The following is a 19,774-nucleotide window of genomic DNA, read 5'->3' on the forward strand; positions in this document are numbered from 1 at the left end:
TTTACATAAATACCGTATTTGTTCTCTGCAAAAGACACGAGGCTAATTTGCCAGCGATTAACCGATTATCTAATTTTATAGCTGTCATCCTGCAGGATTGCCACTTACCCCAAGCCCACCAGGCAATCGACAAAAACACCCTCGGAGGTTCCATGATTCCCCCACGTCTCTTATAAGCCTCGTGTAGAAAAACTGCCAATCTTTGCTCGGCTTTCCCCCATCTTTCTTTCCTTTCCCTTTCGCTACGGAAGATGGCTTCAACGGACTCTGACAGCATCACCATCCAAAGGAGGGACTGGAACCCGTGGTTTGACGGGGGGTTTACAAGCCGTAGCTTAAAGAGGAAAAAGGTTTATGTCTTAGGTATCACCAGTGTCCAAGGTTCATCCAGAGAAAAGTCATCAAGAGAGGGAGTAGGGTGGACAGACACATGAAAACCCTGACTCGCAAAGACATTTCTACAATTCGGCATCTACACGAAACCCTTGAGCCAGTTCTAAGCTGCCACTAGGAGAGAATCTTTGCAGCTCGGGGTTGAAATGAGGGGTCCCTGGCGCTCTCAGAGGTTGGCCGGTTTCTTGCAGACGTTTCACTACCCAGCTAAGTATCATCATCCGTGCTACGGGGCAGTAGGGTCTGATTCCTGCTTATGTGCAAATGGCTTGCCTTGTCATTGTCTTGGTGGTTCCTTGATTAGACTGTTGATCAGGCTGATCATTAGACTGCTAATCAAGGAACCACCAAGAACACTCCCACAGGAGTGGTTCACTTGTATATAAACAGAAAGCAAACCACACTCCCTTCTAGCACGGATGATGTTACCTAGTTGGGTAATGAAACGTCTGCAAAGAAACAACCAAGCTCAGAGAGCACCAAGGACCCCACAGTCCTCCTCCTCCTCCTCCTCCTCCTCCTCCTCCTCCTCCTCCTCCTCCTCCTCCTCCTCCTCCTCCTCCTCCTCCATGCAAACCGCAATCCCTTCTAGCATGGATGATGTTACCTAGTTCGGTAATGAAACGTTTGCAAAGAAACAACCAAGCTCAGAGAGCACCAAGGACCCCACAGTCGTCGTCGTCCTCCTCCTCCTCCACCTCCTCCTCCTCCTCCTCCTCCTCCTCCATACAAACTGCAATCCCTTCTAGCACAGATGATGTTACCTAGTGGGTCATGAAATGTCTGCAAACAAACAACCAAGCTCAGAGAGCACCAAGGACCCCACAGTCCTCCTCCTTCTCCTCCTCCTCCTCCTCCTCCTCCTCCTCCTCCTCCTCCTCCTCCTCCCTGCAAAACCCACACTCCAAGCTGCTCACATTTCTGGACAGCAGTGTTTGGATGAACGCAGTAAGAATAATTATGCTGGATCACACAAAAAACTTGTTGTTCTCCTAACAGCCAAGCAGATGCACCAGCAGGAGATGGAGAGATGCTCTTCCCCATCTTTCTTCTGTTCAACTGGTAGTTGGATGTATGCAGCTGCCAACTTGGAGGTAATGTGGAAACCTCATGACCAGCAGCCCTTGAGCGGCTGGTCCCCAGTGAATTGATCTGATGCCTCCTTAAAGGCATCCAAGTTAATTATGCAAAGTGTGAAGAAGGCTGGAACTCTTTAATTCCTGCATAAAACTGACGAATTAATTCATCTGGGGATTTGGAAAATAGAGTCCTTAGTATGCTGATCAGATCTGTGTGAGTCAGCAGACATCTTTATATTCGGCACTTGCTAAGGTAACAGACTGGGTGACAGGCAATAAAGTGAAGCTGGAAATTGGTTTGTAATGCTGTGTCATGTTTTCCCCCTAAAGGATCAGCTTGGGGATGTTTCCAAATCCACCTTTATCATTAGAGCCACAAATATCCTAGTCTAGAACACAAAGAAACTTGTACTCTCTTAAACTGGTATGCTAGCCGCCATCAATACGAGCAATGATCGCTCTATTTCGGATTCTCATTCTCAGATATTCTCAAATCTAGATTGCTCCAGGGTAGTCCTCAGCTTACGATCACAGCTGAGTAAACGTATGTTAGAGGTATTAATCGCGGACTGCCACTGGGCAAGTATAAAGCAGCCACCAATATGCACAAGGGGCATTGCCTATCCCAACTCGAAGAAGAACCAGTCACCCACTGGAGAATCCTATTAGGACCCTCGTCAAAGAAAAACAGGCGAGAAAAACGAAACGGTTGGAGGACAAAATTCAAACGATCAAGCCACGCTCCAAAACCTGTGTGAACTTGGTCCATAAGTAACTGCCAAAGAGAAGTTGGACATTCCTGGAACTTCTCTCTAATGGCTACTCCAGAACGAGTCAAAAAGCTCAGAAGTCAAAACCTCTGATGACCAATCCAGATTAGATCCTGCAACGTTATCCTGGGACCCAAATATCCGCCTTCATTTGTGAAATACAATTTTCTTTTTCCGAGCCCTTATGTTTGAGCAACCTTAATATACTGTAGTTGTTCTTAAATATTTTCTAGTTGTCAGATCATGATCCTGAAAGATTTAGCGTGTTCACTACTAAGTATCTTTCCCATATCTTTGCTAGCATCAATTTTAGGAGAAACAAAATGTTGCATGTCAGTGTTACCCTTTCAAATTAGAACAAAACAATAATTGCAGAAATTAAGAAGGGCTAAAAGACAAACACACCACAGATTGGCTGCAGCCCTCCGACTCGGCTCAAAACGTTGATCAGGTCCTCAACGCAGAATACATTACATGCTTACATCTCTTTTTTTGTTGTTGTTGTTACTCAATGCCATTACAAGAACATAAATCACTGATTTTGAGAGGATCAGCAAAGAAGAGTGAAAATGAAAGAAGGTTTTACATTTTCAATCCTCCTGATAACAAAAGCAATAACAAAAGCAGCCAGGCATACCAATTTGGTAAGAAAAAAGCAAACTGATGTGATGAACTAAGGTGTTTTTTAAAATATAAATCTGCCACCACATGAAAATCATGACAAATGGAGCAATTACAGACAATGGTGAGAGATGCACATTGGGTTTGGCTTGATCCCAAGTCAAACCTGGGGCCTTCAGTGAGGTGATGGAGTTCCCAATGCAAAACTGGATTTCCACTGAAGGTAGCAAAGCTAAATGTAGATCTTTTCAAAGTTTCAAAAACAATGCTCCAAAGAAGAGAGATGGGAAAAATGGAGGAGAGGAGAGGAGAGGAGAGGAGAGGAGAGGAGAGGAGAGGAGAGGAGAGGAGAGGAGAATAGGAAGGAGAATGGGGGAAGAGTAGAATAGAATAATAACTTTATTGTCACTTTGAATGTACACTAATTTAAAAAAAGGTAAAAGTTCCCCCGCACATGCGTGCTAGTCATTTCCGACTCTAGGGGCCGGTGCTCATCTCCGTTTCAAAGCCAAAGAGCCAGCGCTTGTCCGAGGACGTCTCCGTGGTCATGTGGCCGGCATGACTAGACGCCAAAGGCGCACGGAACGCTGTTCCCTTCCCACCGGAGCAGTCCCTATTTTTCTACTTGCATTTTTTACGTGCTTTCGAACTGCTAGGTTGGCAGAAGCTGGGACGAGTAACAGGCGCTCACTCTGCTACGCGGCACTCGGGATTTGACCCGCCAAACTGCCGACCTTCGGATCGACAAGCTCAGCGTCCTAAAATGAAATTTCGTTCCATACAGCTCTCAAAGGGTCATCACCTCTGATACACACTACACAAATATGACAAAATTAAATAAATACAGATTTATGCAGAATTAAGAGAGGAGAGGGGAAAGGAGAGCAGGAGGGGAGAGAAGAGAAGAGAAGAGAAGAGAAGAGAAGAGAAGAGAAGAGAAGAGAAGAGAAGAGAAGAGAAGAGAAGAGAAGAGAAGAGAAGAGAAGAGAAGAGAAGAGAAGAGAAGAGAAGAGAAGAGAAGAGAAGAGAAGTTCTGGTATAATATTCCCAAACTTTTTGCTTTAAAAAAAAGATATAGTTGAATCTCATCTACGGTTTGGTTCAAAGACTGTTCTTCATCCGTTCTGCCTTTTCTAAGAATATTTGAAGAGTTTTTTTGGTGGAGTCAAAGACAAAGACCGAGGGAGAATTTGTGACTTCTTATCCAATTTCAACTAGTTGTTTCTTATTCCAGCTTCCTAGGAACATTTTTTTTTTCTAAAACCCAGATTAAATTAGACCCTACCCTACAGCCTGTTTACCTGCTTCCTGTCACCTCCAGAGATGGCGTAGGATTACTGTCAGGCAGAATAGCCAATTTCAATCAATTGCCAGTAGTAAATGTAATTTTCCTCTGTGGCCTTGCTCCTGGATGATAATCAATAAATATTCTTTGCTTTCTTTCCAGGGCTGTTTCTCTGGAGGCTTAGATCAATTTGGAACTGCTACAGATAGCAGAATTTCCTGCAGCTTAATATTTTCATCCTTTTAAAAGCTTTTTTTTTTTTGGGGGGGGGGGGAGAAAGAGAATTAAGTCGCCATTTAAAATAATTAAAAGATAAAACTTGGAAACGGCCAACATCTAATGATGCTTCTTGTACTGTAAGGAAATGTCGTGAGATTGGGGTTATTTTTTTTAAAAAAAAGTTTTTTGAAAGCCATCCGGGAGCATCTGGGGGAATTAGAGGTACTGTTTTGCTAACCCAGGGCTGGGCAACCTTGGCTCTTTTATGACTTGTGGACTTCAACTCCCAGAATTCCTGAGCCAGCCAGATCAATCGTCTGGCTTAAGAGTTAATTTAACTTTCATAAAACTCTTGTACAAGGTGCCACTCTCCACACGGCAGAGCTTTAATCTTTTCCTTTAGAAAATCTTTACTTAAATTAAACATATATACCTATATTTGGACCACTGGATTCAGTTGGATTAATCTATAGGTTAAAGATCATATTGTCACTTAATGCTTTGTAACTCCACCAGACACACACTGAACAGGGTATTTCAAAGAGCGTTCAAATTCATCAGCGTGTCACAAAAGAAGATGCCTGAATACCTGAATTAAAGCATTTTTAAAAAGACCATAAAGGAACCTTTTTTCTTGGAAAGGGCAGAAAATTATGCAAAATATTTTCTTTTTATTAGCTGTATTACTATTATCCATTACCTTCTCTTATTGGTATAATTATTATGATTATTACTTTGATATACGATCATTACTCTGTTGTTTTGCATGTACACTGACAGCTTCTGCACCAGAGACAAATTCTTTCTCTGTCTAATCACACTTGGTCAAATAAAACCTATTCTATTCTATTCTATTCTAGGGACGTGGTGGCTCAATGGGTTAGGACGCTGAGCTTGTCGATCAGAAGGTCGGCAGTTTGGCGGGTCGAATCCCGAGTGCTGCATAGCAGAGTAAGCGCCTGTTATTCATCCCAGCTTCTGCCAACCTAGCAGTTCGAAAGCACCTAAAAATGCAAGTAGAAAAATAGGGACCGCTCCGGTGGGAAGGTAACAGCGTTCCGTGCGCCTTTGGCGTCTAGTCATGCCGGCCACATGACCATGGAGACGTCCTCGGACAAGCGCTGGCTCTTCGGCTTTGAAACGGAGATGAGCACCGGACCCTAGAGTCGGAAACGACTAGCACGCATGTGCGGGGGAACCTTTACCTTTACCATTCTATTCTATTCTATTCTATTCTATTCTATTCTATTCTATTCTATTCTATTCTATCCTATTCTGCATTCCATTCCATTCTGTTCTACTTCTATTTCCATTTCCATTTGCAACATTCTTCAACTTGATCAAACCCTTTCTGTTTCGAGCTCTGCAGATTGAGGAGCAATTTGTAGTTTGCAGATCAATCCCAAAGATGCTTTTTCACAAGGCAACTGGACTTCCTTCTTTTTCTTTGAAGACACTTCACTTCTCAACTAAGAAGCTTCTTTGGGCAAATCTTACAGAGGGAAACAGGAAGGGAGGGATTAATAACCTTTGGGATTAATAAACTAAGGTTTACAAATTAAGCTAATCTAACTGGAAGAAAATTAGCATGCATTTATGAAACCAATTAAGTGATAGCTTTTAAGGGCATGTTATCTCCTGCTTGTAAAGTTTTGTGGCTACATGGAAAGTAACAGGTTTGATCACTTTGTCTCGAGGAGTATGCATGCGGGCATATTTTGAACAAGACCAACACCATCGAAAGTTACTTCTATTGTTGACTTGGAACCAATGCACTGAAGTCATATTCAGAATAATGCTTTCCTAACATTTATCTAGCAACTGTTATTTCAGAATGGGAAAAAGAAGAAAACCTAGATTTAAAGCACAGCAGGAGCCACAGTCTTCTTGCCTCCAATTATTCAGCCCTTTAATTCAGGGGTCTCCAAATTGGGCAATTTTAAGACTTGTGGACTTCAACTCCCAGAATTCCTCAGCCAACACCCATATAGACCTTGGACATCTTACAAATTCAAACACAAAATAACAACCCCTGATGAATGTTTTCATGATGACATCTTGGTTGGAAAACATGTTGTCATGACTTTTCCACCTTGTTTTGTGCAGGTGTAAAATTTGATTGATCAAAATACGCAACTTCAGAGACAGCCTAGACTAAAACAATCAAACAATAAAAATCTAGCCAAACCAGGGTCTAAGAACAGGCAGACTGAAGGTTGGAGTCAAATGTGCCACCAGCTTCGAGTCCTTACGATGCCACAAACAATCCAAGTGCAGCCCCCTCCCCAAACTCCTTTGACCTTTATCTAGTGCCATTTTAGTGGTCTTACTGTTGACCAGATTGTTGTATGTTGGCTTGAATAAATCTTCTGTGCTGCAACATAATATATGGACTTGATCCTTTGTGCCTGGCATTACACAAACCCATCAACCCTAGGCATAAAACCAAAATCAAGTTCTTTAGAGAACTCTAGGAGAGAAAGTACTGTCTTCTCCAAAGGTCAGAAGCCCCAGCAGAGAGTTGTGTTAGGTACCTACTGGAAGCTACCACATTTCAATCCACCTGAATTTTTGAATCTCAGCAATTCAGCTCAATGGTTCAAATTCAGCTTCAAGTTCAAATCCATAATTCAAATCAAACTGTAAACCAAAGTAAAGTGAATTCAAATCAGATCTTGGCTAATTTGAAAATCTCTACCTATATCATGCATCCACAGCAGGTGGTAACACCTGTTGACTTTGTCTCCCCCAGAAGCTAAGCAGAGCCAGATCTGGTTCTAGCTTGAATGGGAGACTTTATTTATTTTATTTTATTTTATTTTATTGAATTTATATACCGCCCTTTCCCGAAGGACTCAGGGCGGTTTACAGGGTACTTAAAACATTGATACAAAAATTAAAAACAATTTAAAAGATTAAATTAAATCCCTGAAAAATATAAAAAAACCCGATTAAAACTCTCAAGACTTCCCAAAAATCTCAGGACCAGGGGGCTAGGATGTGAAATAAAATAAATACCGTATATAAAATATCTCACGAATTCAAGGAAGAAGGCAGTGGCAAGCTACTGACAAAATTATCCATCATTAATGTGTCTATGAAGTTTTTCTTCATGCAGAGATTTGACTTACCACTATTGGTAGGAAAACATCTGCAAAAACACAATCCACCTCGACACCCTGGATCCAACACTTCAGTCCTGAGTTAGAGATATTCTGCAGGATTTATTTTCTTGCTTACTTGCTTCTTTTTTTAAAAAAAATAAAAAATGGTTTCTTTCACAACATACTTCTTTAGAATCATGCAGACAGAATTAATAAAATGCTCTAAATCATGACATGCAGGAATTTTGGGATGCAGGAATCAACGTGGGGTCTTTGAAGCTCTCCAAACTTGATTTTTTTTTCTGCAGATGTTTCATTATCCAAACTAGGTAATGTCATCAGAGCTAGCCTACCGTAGGGAATGAAACGTCTGCAAGAAAACAAAGTCAGAGACCACCAAAGACTGACTCCCCATTTCAACCCTGAGCTGCAAATATTCTCATTTATAGGAATCAACGTACATGTTGGTTAGAACTAAGGAGAAATTTCCTGACAGTGAGAACAATTAACCAGTGGAACAACCTACCTCCAGAAGCTGTGAATGCTCCAACAATGGAAGTTTTTAAGAAGAGACTGGACAACCATTTGTCTGAAATGATATAGGGTTTCCTGCCTGAGTAGGCAGGGTTGCACTAGAAGACCTCCAAGGTCCCTTCCAACGGTGTTATTCTGTTAAATTTCGTGTCCTAAAATTCTTTAATAATACATCTGCTTCCTGGAGTTTCTTATTGGTACAAATCAGGTCTTTCTGTTTCCTAGCTGTAAGATTACGTTTGCTACATTGCTTGGATTTTTCTTCCCCGTGGACACCAGGTCAAATTACATTATGAAATTAGCTTTTTACATCCTGAATTGTTTAGGTTCTCAGACTAATTTTAGAGATCTGCCTGTAAGTTTGATAAGGCTAGTAAATAAGAGAGACACAGGCTGCTTTCTTTCTCTTTCTTTCTTTCTTTCTTTCTTTCTTTCTTTCTTTCTTTTTTCTTTCTTTCTTTCTTTCTTTCTCTCTTTCTCTCTTTCTTTCTCTCTCTCTCTTTCTTTCTTTCTTTCTCTCTCTTTCTTTCTCTCTCTCTTTCTTTCTCTCTCTCTTTTTTCTTTCTCTCTCTTTTTCTTTCTTTCTGTCTTTCTTTCTTTCTTTCTGTCTTTCTTTCTTTCTGTCTTTCTGTCTTTCTGTCTTTCTTTCTGTCTTTCTTTCTTTCTTTCTTTCTTTCTTTCTTTCTTTCTTTCTTTCTTTCTTTCTTTCTTTCTTTCTTCTTTACATTAGCAACCCGTTTGCTAAAATTCTCCCCTAGTGCAATGAGGTTATTTGATCTTCTTTGAAGAAACCAAATCTGATCTTTAATCGTATTGGCTTAATTTAGATTTTGCCACTTTGGTATTGACACGGAAGGAATGTAATCAATCCAATGGATGAAACGAGCAATCTTTTCCAAAGCAGCTCCTACTGTGTTTCGGTTCATAGCGGCAGAAGGGAAACGCGTGCCCCTTGAGCGGAAGAAAAATGCAATGAGTTCCTTGCTGACTTCATTCAGGCGAGAGAAACTTTTCTCAAGGAAAAAACCCCTGGGTTGTTTCATGCTGATCCTCTGCACTCAGGTGAGCCAGCCAAGATCTCTGTGATCCCCACCTGCATGGTTTTCCTTGGATCCAAGGCACTACAGGGCATAGAAAAACAGGAAACTCATAGCAGAAAAGGACTTGCTGGTCCAGCCAATCTGCCCTTTGAATGTTTTGGGTTTTTTTTTTTTTTGAGTTTTCTTTTTGAATTTATTAATTTATTATTTTGCATTATTTTTTTTATTTTATTTTTTTTTTATTTTAATTCCATTTATATCCCGCCCTTCTCCGAAGACTCAGGGCGGCTTACAAGCTTATGATTTTTTTACTTTCTTATTTGTTTTTATTTTGTTATTATTCTTCATTTTTTTAATTTATTTTTTTAAATTTATTTTTGACTGATGACAGACATAACCCAAGCACGTTTAAACCCAGAGAGGATCAGTGGTGGCTTAGTGGTTAGAAGGCAGTTTTGCAGGCTAATTCACTGCTCGCTGCCGGGGGTTCTGTTCTGTTCAGCATTCTGTTCTGTTTCTATTCTATTTCTGTTCTGTTCTATTCCATTCCATATCCCATTCCATTCTGCCATGGTGGTGCAGGAGTTAGAATGCATGATTGCAGGCTGATTCTGCCCACAGCCACCAGTTCGATCCTGACCAACTCCGTTGACTCAGCCTTCCATCCTTTTCAGGTCAGTAAAACGAGGACCCAGATTGTTGGGGGCAATAGGCTGACTCTGTAAACCACTTAGAGAGGGCTGTAAAGCACTGTGAAGCGGCATATAAGTCTAAGGGCTATTTCTATTGCTGAGGATTGACCTACTACCTCTGCTGGAAGTTGGTGCTGAGCTTCCACTATTTTTTTCTGTACATTATTTTTGAGCTTCCCTCCTATCAATTGGATGTTATCTACCTAATCATAATCATAATAGTAAAGTTTGAAGGGACCTTGGAGGTCACCTAGTCCAACCCCCTGCTCAGGCAGGAGACCCTATACCATTTCAGACAAACGGTTGTCCAGCCTCTTCTTAAAAACTTCCAGTGTTGGAGCATTCACAGCTTCTGGAGGCAGGTAGTTCCACTGGTTAATTGTTCTCACTGTCAGGAAATTTCTCCTTAGTTCTAGGTTACCTCACATTCTTCATTTTGTTTAACGCTGAAAATGCTGCCTTCTAGAAGCTTATTCACACCCTTAATATATTTAAATGTTTCGATCCTGTCTCCCCTTTCCTTCCTGTCCTCTGGGCTTTACATATTCATTTCCTCCAATCTCTCCTGATGTGTTTCATCCCTCAGGAAGAGGAATGTTTGCCACCTAAAATAAATTTGCAAAACCAATAAAGGCAGAATATAAATAAACAATTCCACATCACTTTTGCTCGCCACTCCAAAGTTACTTCGTCAGAGAGTGTACAGTAATTACGAACTGTAGGAGGAGGATGGGACCACATCAAAGTCAAAGATTACCGTGCCTCACTTCCCAGGTGGCATAGATTAAACCAGAATTTTATCTGTCCAGTGTGTCAATGAAGATTCAGTCATCCAGGCCAAAGGTTGGATCACGGCAACTGGACCGAACTTGGTGAATCTGTGACGTTTCTCATATTTTGCTCTGACTGATGAAGTTGCTTGAATGAGCAATGAAACGTCACAGATTTTACAAAGTTTGATCCATTGGCATATTGAAAAGACATTTTGGGAAGAAACCCCTGAAGTTGGTTTGGCAAGAGTTGGTACATTCCAACGACTCGCTGACTCTCTGCCTAACTAATTTTGCTCTGACTGTCGAAGTTGCTCGGATGAGCAATGAAACATCTCAGATTCACAAAGTTCAGTCCAGTAGCCACGATTCAATCTTTAGACCCCTTTGGCCTGGATGATTGAGTCTTCATTGACACATTGCAAGCCATTTTGGGGAGACACGCCTGAAGTTGGTTGCTGGTACATTCCAACAACTTTCTGCCTAACTAATTTTGCTCTGACTGATGAAATTGCTTGGATGAACAATGAAACATCTCTGATCTGCAGAGTCTGGTCCAGTTGCCACGATTCAACCTTTAGATATCTACCCAGTTGGTCAATTAGGAAGGATGGTGGAAATTTGTCTCCAAAAATAAAGGAATTCCTGTTCCTTAATGCTGGGAGTTTTCAAAAATATCACTGGAGTCTTTTCCAGATAACTGCCCCAATAATTATTAAAGCCTCTATTGCAGCTAGTAAAGGAACTCCGTTTACACCGATCCAATAATACGTTGGTTGCTTCATTCGTTAATGCTTTATGTCTAGCATCAAGGTGGGATGTCTGTTGGATTTTTTATTTTCTATTTTGAGTCAGTTATCAAAATAACCTCAGAACATGATAGGGGAAGTCTGAGGATTTGCTGTTCCATCTCAGGAAGTAAAACTTTGGACAGGTCTCATCCCGGAAAGACATCCCAACCGACCAATCAGAAACTGTATTTTTTTAAGTACGATTCTCAAAATGGTGGTTGAAGTTACTTTGGTACAATTTCTAAATCCGATAATGATATGAGCTCCATGGAGGTGGGAGCCAATGCAGGGTGATTGTTACAGAGGCTGGAAAGCAAGCAACAGAGTCACAGTTCTAAATCATGATGATCATTGACCAAACTGATTCAATTTTCAAGGGTTAGCATATAAATTCTCAAAGTTTGGGTACAAACTGGAGCCTCTCCAGTGCAAATCAAAAGGAAATATGTCAGATGGGATACTACCGTTGAAAGGCAAAGATCTAAATCCGAGTCCCCCCCCCCTTTTTTTTTTGGTTAGAGGAGATTTTAAAAGATACAAACCATGCAACCTAAAATATGTTATATTTCACAGAGACTTTATCTTGACAAAAAGATAATCTGCCAGTATTAGGAGCAAAAAAAAAAACATGAAAGTTAAGACAATCACCCAGTGGAACAGCTTGCCACCAGAAATCGTGGGTGCTCCATCACTGGAGATTTTTAGGAAGAGGCTAGATAGTCCCTTGTCTGAGATGGTATAGGTTCTCCTGCTTGAGCAGGGGGCTGGACTAGAAGACCTCCAAGGTCCCTTCCAGCTCTGTTCCATTCCGTTCCATTCCATTCCATTCTCTATTCTATTCTATTCTATTCTATTCTATTCTATTCTATTCTATTCTATTCTATTCTATTCTATTCTATTCTATTCTATTCTATTCTATATTCTATATTCTATTCTATATTCTATTCTATTCTATATTCTGTTCTATTCTATTCTATTCTATTCTATATTCTGTTCTATTCTATTCTATTCTATTCTATTCTATTCTATTCTATATTCTATTCTATTCTATTCTATTCTATTCTATTCTATTCTATATTCTATATTCTATATTCTATATTCTATTCTATTCTATTCTATATTCTATTCTATTCTATATTCTATATTCTATTCGATATTCTATATTCTATATTCTATTCTATTCTATATTCTGTTCTATTCTATTCTATATTCTATATTCTATATTCTATATTCTATATTCTATTCTATTCTATTCTATTCTATATTCTATATTCTATATTCTATTCCATTCCATTCCATTATTGTATGTAACATATACATAGTGGATGGATTGATATAATTTTAACATGATGAAAGAAAGAAAGAAAGAAAGAAAGAAAGAAAGAAAGAAAGAAAGAAAGAAAGAAAGAAAGAAAGAAAGAAAGAAAGAAAGAAAGAAAAACAGTGCAATCTTCAGGCATTATGGTTAATCAAATCAAAGCATCCAAACTTCTGTGAAACAAATAAATGAAAGAGAATAGAAAGTAAACCAGCAATTATAATTTTGTTTAGCTTCCTGCTGTCCCATTTTCTCCCCAACACAGAGTGTGACCAAGAAGCATCCCTGACTGGACATTTGCAGATAACCTGGAGAAGACTGGTGGGGGGGGGGTGGGGAGGAGAAAGGCAACAACTTGCCTCCAGGAATTGTGGGTGCTCCATCCCTGGAGGTTTTCAACAAGAGATCGGAGAGCCATTTGTCTGTTATGATGTAGGGGCTCCTGCCTGAGCAGGGGGTCAGACTAGATGACCTCCAAGGTCCCTCCCCACTCTCTTATTCCTATAGCTATTCTCACTTTCAGGAAGCCAATGTATTGTACAGTTACAGATTTGCATTTTTGGCATAATACCGTGTCGTTATGGCAATGAATATTCCTTTGTGTAGAACAGAGAATTACATTAAAAGAAAATCTTGGTAAATAAGATATATATGTGTTAGCAAGCCAAAAAAATTACACAAAACATGAGCTGCCACTGCTGTGGCTACTGCCTGTAGATGGCCTTGGGCTAGGCTGAAACAGGATATAAGATTTGTCCCGTGTCTGGGACTAAGCAAGTGTATCCTGAATGCTTAACAAACATTTAACATATACATATACATGTACATGTACATATACATATATGTATGTGTGTATGTATGCATATATTATTTACCAAGATTTTCTTTTAATTGGAAAACTTGTGTGTGTGTGTGTGTGTGTGTGTGTATTGGAAGAAAAAAATATCAAAAGTGGCGTGTAGCACACCAATTATTTTGATTACTCACTCTCAGAGTATAAACAGTAAGTAGACCCTGACAGGATGATCACGAGGGCCCCCCGAGGACTTGAGTCTGACCATGTTAATATCAGCCCGACATACCATTTCTGACCACAACTGGAATATTCTCTGACCGACACTGCTGAAGGCACTTCCTATTTCCTCTTTCTGTCCCACATATTTCTTTGTGGGTGTCATTTGAATTCCCTTTAGAACCCCGTCTAGAATAAACAAGATAACTGGCTGAGAATTGGCTTGCCCTGAGAAGCGGCGGGTGAAGACACTGGACAGCCGTTTGTCTGCAATGGTGTAGGGTCTCCTGCGTGAGCAGGGGGTTGGACTAGAAGACCTCCAAGGTCCCTCCCAGCTCTGTTATTCTGTTAAGCGAGATAACTGGCTGAGAAACGCAGAAGCTACAAAACATTTGTTCCTTAGCTCAATTCGCCATTGATTTCTCCATCCTGGTTCTCACTCGCTCAAACAAACAAAGCAAGACTACAAAAGGGACACAAATGTGTGGGGGGGGGGGCGGAGAGTCTTTGGCAACACTGAATGTCTTAAATATAACACCAAGAGAGCAAGCTGGGTCACAAAAGCAGAAGGATAGTGGAAGAAGAAAAACTTTCGCCAGGTGTCTTAAAAAAAAAAAAGTGAAGTCATAAAGTTCCTTTGCTAACAAAATATTTACATGCAGGCAGAGAACACGGGACTGCAGCCAGCTACAAAACCCCGTGATTGATGTTCCTCTTCAACAGAGCAAAGAGAAGTTATGAAGGTGAAACTCTAAAACAAGCAACGGTTGTTAGGGAAAACATCTGAGCACCACCTTTGTGAAGATCCCTTTGGAAGTCCCACCTCCTCTTTTGCCAGAACGGAGACAAGAGTTGGCTACTACTAACCCAACTAATTACACAGCAAGAATCAAATTGGAAATTGAAATAGCTATCCCTTCCTCATTAACTTCACTTCTCCATCCCCATCCTTTTAGAAAGTTCTTCCCTTCTAGGGATGAATTGAAAAAGTCTGCCCAGAGCAAAGTCCCAACTACAATGTGTCATGCAGCTGAGAAATCCCATTTTAATGATGCATTGCAATGCAAGAATTGTTGATTTCCATGCTTGCTTTTTATTTAATGAAGTGTGTGTGTGTATGTATATATATGTGTATGTATATGTGTATGTATATGTATATATGTATATGTGTGTATGTATATGTGTAGATCTAGATCTGAAGATGAAAGGAACGCGGGAAGAAACCCAAGACTCTAGATCTACACACACACACACACACACACACACACACACACACACATACACACACACATGTATATATATATATACACACACATGTATATATATATATACACACACACACACATATATATATATATATATATATATATATATATATATATATATATATATATATATATATATATATATATATATAATTTGTTGTTAGCTGTGATACATATACGTGTGTGTGTGTGTGTGTGTGTGTGTGTGTGTGTGTGTCTGTGTGTTTTCTGAGGTTTTCCCGGGTGTTTGTATGTAGATCTTTGGTCATTCGGGTTTTTTCCCCACGTAGAATTGGAGGTATCAGGGCGACGTTTCGACGAAATCTCATCCGTCATCCTCAGGCTGGTGGCTTCAGCTTCGTTCTTCTGGGAGAAGAAGATCTACAGGGAGTCTTCTGCATACAACAGTCTGTTTGGAGTAACATCAGTGCTGCAAAAAGGGACTTGTGGCTGTTTTTCAGACTTATGACCGTTGCAGCATCCCCATGATCATGCGATCAAAATTCAGGCGTTTGGCTCATATTTAAGATGGTTGCACTCTCCTGCGGTCATTGTGAATCTGGTCTGGTCTGGTGTAGTCCTGTCCGCTCCTGTCTGGCTATTCTGGTCTGGTCTAGTCTGGTCAGTTCTGGTCAGGTCCAGTCTAGTCCTGTCCTGTCCTGTCCAGTCCAGTCCAGTCTTAGTCTGGTCCTGTCCTGTCCAGTCCAGTCCAGTCCAGTCTTAGTCTAGTCTTAGTCTAGTCTAGTCTAGTCTAGTCTAGTCTAGTCTAGTCTAGTCTAGTCTAGTCTTAGTCTAGTCTAGTCTAGTCTAGTCTAGTCTGGTCTGGTCTGGTCTGGTCTGGTCTGGTCTGGTCTGGTCTGGTCTGGTCTGGTCCAGTCTGCTCCTGTCCAGTCCAGTTCAGTCCAGTCCAGTCTAGTGATTCCAATTGCTAACAACAAGTGTAGCAATCAAGATTTTATCATAGTAAGGTGGAAATAATCTTTTCGTTTTCCTTCTGGGAATGATGGACGATCAAGGGAAAGAATACACCAAAAGTCTACGAAGTTTAAAATATTCAAATTTATGATCTGCAGCCCACCAACTGTAATATAAGGCACAATGGCTATCCTACAAGTAAGGACCCTCAGTTCAGTCACAAAACTAAATTATGGCACTGCTATTAGAGAGAGAAAAAACGTTTAGAAATAAACAGCAACCTATATTTTCAGGGACAGCATATCTGAAGAAGTGTCTGGTGTTATTCAGCAGCAAAATCAGGATTGGAGCTTTAAGGGGAAAAAAAACTTCTCAGGAAAATATTCGGAGCGCTAGGGGACAAAATGTATAATGGCTGCTGGGGGCTTTTTTGGTGGTGTTGTTGATTTTCCATGAAAAATGTTGTGCAAATACTAATATTCAGTTGCTTTTATCAGACACAGCAACTGAATAAATAAGGATGTGGGCTAACTTCTAGAATTAATTAGGCAATTAAAAATCAACAGGTTATTCAATCTGCATGAAACAGACTCAAGAATTTTTAAGAACTCACGAGCAGATGGCTATAGAAATCTAGTGTGTTGTTTACTTTAGCTTTCTTAAAAGTTTTTAACAGCACCCTTTTCCTTAAAACTCCTCAGAAGCAAAGTTTTAAATGGAAATATGGAAAAAGGGTAACAGTAGAAAAGTTAGTTCTTGTCTTAAAGAAAAACAAGCCGTGAGATTCATTATCATCCTTTCTGGAGTCTGTGCTATTTAATTTATTCCTAAATGTCTTTTGTGAGCAAGGAGATGGCCAGATTTGCAAGTGACGTCAAATTATCCAAGAAGGATTGAACCATTCCCCCAAAAAACTATACTATGATTATTATTATTTTTAGATGCTCGGTAGATAAGAGAGGCAATGAAATATAATGTACTTTCAGGTTAATGTTAATATCCACAGTTTCAAATATAAGTAGTCCTTGACTTAAGACCACAATTGAGACCAAGCTTTCTGCTTGTTTAGTGACCATTTGAAGTCATGATACTGAAAAAAAGTGACCTCAGCATCCCCATGATGTAGTTATGACGGTTGCAGTGACCCCGGGGTCATGTGATCCCCTTTTGCAAACTTCTGACAAGCCAACTCAATGGGGAAGTCAGAGTCCCTTAGAATAACAGTGTTGGAAGGGACCTTGGAGGTCTTCTAGTCCAACCCGCTGCTCAGACAAATGGCTGTCCAGCCTCTTCTTAAAAACCTCCAATGTTGGAGCTTTCACCACTTCTGGAGGCAGGTGGTTCCACTGGTTGATTGTTCCAACAGTCAGGAAGTTTCTCCTTAGTTCCAGGTTGCTTCTCTCCTTGATTGGTTTCCATCCGTTGTTTCTCCTCTTGCTTTGGAAGAGAGGTTTGACCCCACTCCTTTCTGTGACAGCCCATCAAATATTGGAAGGCTGCTGTCACGTCTCTCCTAGTCCTTCTTTTCGCTAGGCTAGCCACAGCCAATTCCTGCAATTGTTCTTCATATGTTTTAGCCTCCAGACCCCCAATCATCTTTGTTCCTCTGCTCTGCATCTTCTCTCCAACATCTTTTTTAATATATTATGGTGACCAGAACTAGATTCGGATATCCCTAGCCCAGTATTCCAACTGTGGCCATTCTCAGGCTTTGTAAAGTTCTGCAGCAAGAGATAGAAAACCCAGAAGCCAGGATGGGTTACCATCCAACAGCTATTAGCTCCCTCCAACTCCACAGCAAATTCTACAAAAGTATATTTCTGATGTTTATTCTGATCTAGACAACTAGTGAAGCCGATGGCTTTTTGCTGGTTCCAAAGGGCTGGGGAAATTGAGACAACATGGAGCTGATCCCACCAGAGAGAGGACCAAGCAAAGAGGGAAATGGCTTTCATTAACAGCGTTAAACATCTTCATGACCACGAAAGACTTTGCTGATTTAGTTATTTTGGATTCCTCTGGCGTCATCAGAGAGATTTCTGGAAGAGTTCGATTCCTGAGCTTTAGCACCAATGCGACCATGATCAAAGTAGTGCGAAGTCTTTTAAGAGCTAGCTATAATGAGGCCGTGCTTTTCCCTGGGTGACAAACATCTCTGAAACATTGGGGTGGGAAGTCAGAGAGAGGGAGAGAAGAAGGGAGGGAGGGAGGAGAGAGGGAGGGGAGAGAGAGAGGGAGGGAGAGAGGGAGGGAGGGGAAGGAGAGAGAGGGAGAGAGACGGGGACAGGGAGAGGAAGGGAAGAAGGGAGGGAAGGAGGGAGAGGGAAGGACAAAGAGAGAGGGGAGGGAGGGAGGGAGGGAGGGAGAGGGAGGGAGGGAGACAGAGAGGGAGGGAGACAGAGAGGAAGGGAGGGGAAGGAGAAAGAGAGATGGGGGAGAGAGAGAGGGAGAGAGACGGGGAGAGGGAGAGGAAGGAGGGAGGGAAGGAGGGAGAGGGAAGGACAAAGAGAGGGGGGAGAGGGAGAGGAAGGGAAGAAGGGAAGAAGGGAAGGAGGAAGGGAGGGAGAGGAGAGAGAGGGAGAGAGACGGGGAGAGGGAGAGGAAGGGAAGAAGGGAGAGAAGGAGGGAGAGGGAAGGACAAAGAGAGAGGGGGGAGAGGGAGAGGAAGGGAAGAAGGGAGGGAGAGGGAGAGGGAGAGGGAAGGAGGGAGAGGGAGGGAGAGATATATCTCCAAGAGTTATATATAAACTTTGTGGTGGAATTCCTTTTCCAACAGCAGCATCTCACTCCCTCTTTCACCGGATCCAGCCTCAGGCAGGCAGCAAAACAAACTAGTGAGAAAACAAGAACTCCCAGCCTGTCCAAATATTTCCAGAGCAGCACTTATGCAATCAGTGGAACATTAAGTACTCAAGAACGGCGCTCTGTTGATAGGCAAAAGAACATATCTGAAAAGCCACTCCGTTGGCCAACCGGCTATCGACCAATATGTACACAAGATGTTCCTGTAGGCTCCTATTCGGAAGCTGCCTCGCTGGCTTGTTCCTCTCCTGCCTGAAAAGGTTTCATGATAGATTAACTAACCTGAAGGTTGTTGTTTTTTAAAAAAGAAAGAAAGAAAGAAAGAAAGAAAGAAAGAAAGAAAGAAGGAAGGAAGGAAGGAAGGAAGGAAGGAAGGAAGGAAGGAAGGAAGGAAGGAAGGAAGGAAAGGAAGGAAGGAAGGAAGGAAGGAAGGAAGGAAGGAAGGAAGGAAGGAAAGGAAGGAAGGAAGGAAGGAAGGAAGGAAGGAAGGAAGGAAGGAAGGAAGGAAGGAAAGGAAGGAAGGAAGGAAGGAAGGAAGGAAGGAAGGAAGGAAGGAAGGAAAGGAAGGAAGGAAGGAAGGAAGGAAGGAAGGAAAGAAAGAAAGAAAGAAAGAAAGAAAGAAAGAAAGAAAGAAGGAAGGAAGGAAGGAAGGAAGGAAGGAAGAAAGGAAGGAAGGAAGGAAGAAAGAAAGAAAGAAAGAAAGAAAGAAAGAAAGAAAGAAAGAAAGAAAGAAAGAAAGAAAGAAAGAAAGAAAGAAAAAGAAAGAAAGAAAGAAAGAAAGAAAGAAAGAAAGAAAGAAAGAAAGAAAGAAAGAAAGAAAAATATAACAATAAGCAAATGAGAAATTTACATAGGTTAACCCTCCCTCCCGCAGAACTTGCTGGAGAACATCAGCAGATGTCAGAATTGTGAGGCATCAGCTCTCCAAACGGGGATCTATCCTTCCCCAAACAAATACATTTCGGGTAGCAGAATTTTAGATTCCAAAGAACAAGAAGCCATTCAGAGCGTGGAGGGGGGGGGGGGAAAGAAAATGGAGGCAGCATTTGCAGGAAAGAGGCACAAGAATTATCCACTCCCATGTGATGAAAACAGGGGTCCTCGGTCTCTTGCTTTGGTGCTATCACTTGGCGCTATCAGCAGATCCTGAGGTCAAAGGCTGAT

The 19,774-nt window shown here is 41.2% G+C and overlaps 1 protein-coding gene across 1 annotated transcript in view; it reads right to left on the reverse strand.

Annotated features, from left to right (window-relative positions):
• Window positions 1-9,751, reverse strand: part of ZMIZ1 (zinc finger MIZ-type containing 1) — a 298,798-nt gene extending 289,047 nt beyond the window's left edge. The window contains exon 1 of the mRNA XM_083364915.1: window positions 8,396-9,751. The gene's annotated coding sequence lies outside the window, so the exon portion shown is untranslated. The remainder of the gene's footprint in view (window positions 1-8,395) is intronic.
• Between the last annotated feature and the right edge of the window lie 10,023 nt (window positions 9,752-19,774).

Source organism: Vipera ursinii, assembly GCF_947247035.1.
Source record: "Vipera ursinii genome assembly, chromosome: 5".
Taxonomy (NCBI): domain Eukaryota; kingdom Metazoa; phylum Chordata; class Lepidosauria; order Squamata; family Viperidae; genus Vipera; species Vipera ursinii.